The following is a 6,029-nucleotide window of genomic DNA, read 5'->3' as shown; positions in this document are numbered from 1 at the left end:
TTCTAGAACACTTTCTGTGTGAGCTGAGCAAGTGAAGTTAGCAAACAAGTGCTAACAGTTAGCTTCTCAGCAAGTACCTGGGAAGCGTGTGTTAAAAATATATTGCTTTCAAACGGCAGCAAGATGGCAACATGGGGAAAGCTGCTGTGGTCAGCCATGCTGAAGGGAGGAAGCATCAAGACAACCAAAACGCTGCTCAACAGACTGCCAACAACTTCAACTGACTGAAGGACTGAAATGAAGTCATGAAAATTGAGTAACATAATACAGTAACATATGGAAAAGTTTAGAAAAAATAATTGGTGTTCTCAAGTGTTTAATGACTTGCTTCTGTTCTGTTTTTGTAAATGAAATTCTTTTGGGACTTTGGACATTTGTGATGTGCACTTCACTGTAGAGCCTGGCCTTAAAAGATTGATGATTAACCAAGATATGTGATGACTGGGACAATTTACAGCTGAAAAATAAACTTCAATACACAATACTTATCTATCAATACAAATCTTGGCCATTTCTGTCCTACAATTTTCATGTGAAGCAGATATAGAAACATCTTCGACAATCTAATATCAGCCGATATATCAGTACAGCAGGTTTTCACATTTCCTGTCACTTTGATTGCCAGGTAGTTACTAATTATATCATTTTTATTGTGCCATAATAACACTGGCCATCTTGTCAATAATATTTTCCAGTTGTTTATTGATCGTGATGAAGCTCCCAATGCAAATAATAGCATCTATGAGCTGTTTGGGACGGACTGCAGTGATAATAGCAGAGCAGCAAAGAAGAAATCATCACACACTGTGAAAGTAGCCGCAGCTGATAACAAGAGACTGATGGGATGGCTTCTGTTGCGGCACAAAACAGTGTGTGCGGCACAAAACAAGTGGATGTGGCAAAATAACCTCCACATGAGTCACTGTAGTACTTTTTGTGTGAAAGTGTGTGAACAATTGTTCTGCTGTTGATAAATGTGGACCCCCTGTAGAGTTTTCTCTGTTTTTGGATTCTTCCATCACCTGAGGCGTGCCTAAACTAAGTTTCCTTCACAAATTCAACATAACAGGGTGAGTAATTGATATACACATGATCATTTGAGGGGTGAAGTGTTCCTTTAAACATTATTAAAGCTTTAATATCCTCTGTAGAACACTGAATACATAATTATTTGAACAATAAGTAGTTATGGCAGCAGTCTGATTGTTACTGCCTCAGCACAAGTGGATCATAATACACCTGTGGGGGGTTGATACAGTAGGCTATTTCATGAATCCCAGTGGTTGTTGACATTTCTGGTTTTCAGCTCTCGCTACGCAGCCTGTACTCTATGTAGGAATAAAAGCTTTCCACCCGATGGGATTTCAAATCACTGCCAGTTCTTCTCCAGAACTCTCCAAGCATTTTCACCTGAGCTGACATCAGATGTATCTATTTGTTTATGAAGTAGTAAGATGGAGGTGGGGATAAAGGACAGTTTAAAATGGTTACTCGTACATCTGCTGGCTCTGTCGCGCCTCCCGACGGTAACAGGTCACATTCGAGAAAAAGAAAATGAGGGTGGGGTAACTCAACATTTTTTTGGCTTGTCTGACTCCCTCATATACTAGTCTGGGGCCGTTAGTGGCCGTTTTGGTAAAGAACCGGAACCAGGGCGAGTGAGACAGGATCCGGAATTCGATGGATACGCCTTTCCGTCAAAATAAAAGCACCAAGCTAATAAAAATGCGGTGTAACTTTAAAGAATATAATTTACAAGAAAAGCCCCAAGCCATTAAGTTGATTTGATTTTCCTACACCCCAAATCGATGATGTGCCAGAATTTAAAGTTTTACTTTGATGAACACTTTTACTTTGGTGAATTTGGTGCATTCCGCATCCGCTCTCTAGACTGGAACCAGAATCCAGACAAAATTCAGAATGAATAGAGGGTGATGCAAGGCTACTCATATACTGACTGGAGAGACTGGAGCTGGTCATGTGTTCCCATTAAGTCCATGGCATGATTTTGAAGTGTAGTCTAGTAATGTAAAATGCCGTAGGCTTGTGCTAATAACGTTAGCATGTTGTATTTGTTGGAAAACGTGTTCAGTATAAGGGGTCCATGTCATTGGTTCGACATCCCATAAGTCCGACTGTCCGCGGTGCTGAACAGCTCGCGGTGGGCGTATGGTGCGCCGCGACCGGCTTGAGGCAGAGCAGGCTCACGGCTTATGTGTGTCACTTTCTTTTTCATTTTAACCCACACCATGATCTTTTCCTGACCCTAACCAAGTGGTTTTTGTGCCTAAACCTAACCAGACCTTAACCACAGGGCATCATGATGATTTCGGAACGGACTTCAGAACAATGAGTTTAATATGGTCGGAACAATGGGATGTCGAACCAATGGGCAGTTCCCCAGTATAAGACAGTTGTTTTGTTGGTGAACTCTTGTGAGTTGTAATAGAGCCAAATTGTGTAATGTTAACGTTACCTTTGTTAAATGTTGCTGTTGTCCCTGGCTTCATCTGAGTAGAGGAAAAGTCTGCTAGCTGCTAGGCTAATTCGTACAATATAAAATGCCATAGGCTTTTGTTAATAACGTTAGCATGTTGTATTTGTTTGGAAAACATGTTTAGTATAAGACAGTTGTTTGGTCAGTGAATCTTGTGAATTGTAATGGAGCCAAATTGTGTGCCATTACTTTTGTTAAATGTTGCTGTTGTCTCTAATTTTATATGAGAAGAGGAAAAGATCGCTAGTTGCTAAGCTAATTTATACAATGTAAAATGCCATGGGCTTGTGCTAATAACGTTAGCATGTTGTATTTTGGGGATTTGTGGGATTTGTGTCTGTGAATGCTGCGAGTTATAGTGAAGCTGATTTGTGTACCTGCATTTGAAATTGTTGCTATTAAGCCATGTTTAATGTGTGTTTAATGTGTGTTTTGAATCAACTAAATTTTACAGTAACCTCTGCCGCGGACTAGTGTTTTGGAGGTGTAACTGCAGAGTGACAGAGACACACCAGGCACAAGTAAAAATGCGCATAACGGCGTAGGCTACATGTGTAGGGTCTGCGAACAACTATAAATCCCGCTGACACTGGACTGTAATTCCCTTCGGGTTTTGTAGCTCATGACCCTGTGACTGTTGTGAATACAGCAGAATTGTTTGATTGGACAATTTGTTTATTGATGTTTCTGATAGAAAGCAAAGCATATTCAGACTGTGGACAAAAACAGTTAAACACTCTCACTAAAAAGAAACATGGAGGCAGCTGAATAACATATTACAGATTCAAGAAGGAAATAAATCCACAGGATGAGCCTGCATGAAAGTGGACCAGTAGAGAAAACAGGCACATTGAGTTTAAGAGGGGAGAGATTTCATCAGGCCTTGAGGCTCCCTCCATGAATACAAAAAATATTCATCAGATGTCTGACAGTGGGATAAAAGGGGAATGAGAGGTCACTTCCATTTGATGAGAAGTACTCATTCAGCCAGAAGAGCTGAGGAGGCAAAGGCTCTGTTTGGGATTTAATAAAATAGTTTGAGGAGGAAAAGGAGGACGAGTGGTAAAAGCAGGGACCCTCACATGTACAGTGGAGCTCAACATTTAAAACAGTCAGATTTAGGAGGAGAGGGAGCGCAAGATCCATCAAATGTCAGACTTGAAAGTAAACAGCAACATATGAGTGTATTTGTTGTGATGGATTTATGTTCTCATATCTTCCCTCTCAGCAGACAGTCTAGTCACACTCCTCTTGGTAAAACCAGCCTCAGTCCATCTTCCTTAAAGGACCCATAATGTGGAACAGTGTTGATCAGAATAAAAACAGAAATGGAAAATACTTTGTTTATTTTTGCAATCAAAAGGCAGAGATTTCTCTTTGGTTTCCATGTGCAAAATTTGATATTAAAAAGACACAGAAAGGACACATTGAAAGAAGAGTGTGTTGTGTCATGTAGCCTACATATTATCTTATATTTCATTTCTGCCAGAATATCCCCCTAAATCCCTCACACTGGACCTTTAAGCGTTGGACTGCTTTGTCATGGTGTAAAGACTTGTTTGTTCACAGCCTTTAATGGTAGGCCTACTACCCAGTTTAACTATTTTGGAAAGCTATGTTTTGCTTTATAGACTTAAGCAGGATTTATAGTTGTGCGGCAGCCCCTACGCACATAGCCTACGCACGTCAGGGCCGTTGTGAGCATTTATAATTGAGCAGTGGTGTGTCTGTGTCACTCTGCAGTTACACCTCCAAAACACTAGTCGACGGAGGTTTCTGAGAAGTGCTGTAAAGTTTAGTTGATTCAAAACACACATAAAACACACATTAAACATGGCTTAATAGAGACAATTTCAAACACAAGTACACAGATTGGCTTTACAATAATTCACAAGACTGACAGACAAGCACTTATCTTTATCTGGACACATTTTCTCCACAAATACAACATGCTAATGTTATTAGCACAAGCCTATGGCATTTTACACTGTATAAATTAGCCTAGCAGCTAGCCATCTTTTCCTCTTCTCATATGAAGCCAGGGTCAACAGTAACATTTAACAAAGGTAACGGTACATAATTTGGCTCCATTACAACTCACAAGGTTCACTGACAAAACAACTGTCTTATACTAAACACGTTTTCCAAACAAATATAACATGCTAACGTTATTAGCACAAGCCTATGGTATTGTCTGTATCACTCTGCAGTTACACCTCCAAAACACTGGTCGGCGGTGGACCCCTGTGAAATGCTGTAACGTTAAAGTTTAGTTGATTGAAAACACACATAGATATGGAAAACACACATTAAACACACATTAAACATGGCTTAATAGAGACAATTTCAAACACAAGTACACAGATTGGCTTTACAATAATTCACAAGATTCACAGACAAACACTTATCTTTATCTGGACACATTTTCCCCTTTGAATACAACATGCTAACATTATTAGCACAAGCCTGTGGCATTTTACATTGTATAAATTAGCCTAGCAACTAGCGATGTTTTTCTCATATAAAACCACGGACAATGGCAACATTTAATAAAGGTAACAGCACACAGTTTGGCTCAATTACAACTCACAGGGTTCACTGACAAAACAATTGTCTTATACTGAACAAGTTTTCCAAACAAATATAACATGCTAACGTTATTAGCACAAGCCTATGGCATTATACATTGTATAAATTAGCCAAGCGACTGGCGATCTTTTCCTCTTCTCATAAAACCAGGGACAACAGCAACATTTAACAAAGGTAACGGCACACAATTTGGCTCCAATAAAACTTCACTGACAAAACAACTGTCTTAGAGTAAACACGTTTTTCCAAACAAATACAACATGCTAATGTTATTAGCACAAGCCTATGGCATTTTACACTGTATGAATTAGCCTAGCGACAAGCGGAGATTTCCTCTGCTCATATGAAGCCAGGATAAATCACAAACAAGACTTAAAATGCTATTTTTGTGGAGGCTTCTTTTCCACTGAGGAAATGGTTTCAGCTTACAAAAATAGACAGGAGGTCTATGTCGCCTGGACTTGTAGTTACATTTCTGGGGAGGTGCAGAGTCTACACAGTAGCTACAATGTCGATTCAATATAGTAGTCTAAATTAGGTGCTCAAACCAGGATGCAATATTAAAAGTGAGTATATTTTCAGTTAGGGGTTGGTATACTCAGTTTGAAGTATATTGGCTCACCTCAAAATTCTTTACTTTACGCAGCAGGAAGAGTCTGCTGTATACTTTAAAAAAACAATCCTTTCATATGATCTGTGAAGGTAAAACATTGGTATGACACAGTCTCAAGGTGCTAAAAGGAGCTCACTGGCACCACCTCCTGGATAATCCAAGAACTAGCATTTAAGGTTTTGTCTCATTTATTTTCTTGGAGTCATTTTGTTGATTTTATTACATTTATACAGTTTCATATTACTTTTATTCAGTTAATTATATCAGTTAATCAACTGTGAGAGAATCATGATAAGCCTTTTGGCCTTTGTTGTATATTCTATTATTATT

The sequence above is a fragment of the Epinephelus lanceolatus genome, chromosome 11 (genome assembly GCF_041903045.1).
Source record: "Epinephelus lanceolatus isolate andai-2023 chromosome 11, ASM4190304v1, whole genome shotgun sequence".
Taxonomy (NCBI): domain Eukaryota; kingdom Metazoa; phylum Chordata; class Actinopteri; order Perciformes; family Serranidae; genus Epinephelus; species Epinephelus lanceolatus.
The sequence above is the reverse complement of the archived record's forward strand: the minus strand, read 5'-3'. Positions refer to the sequence as shown.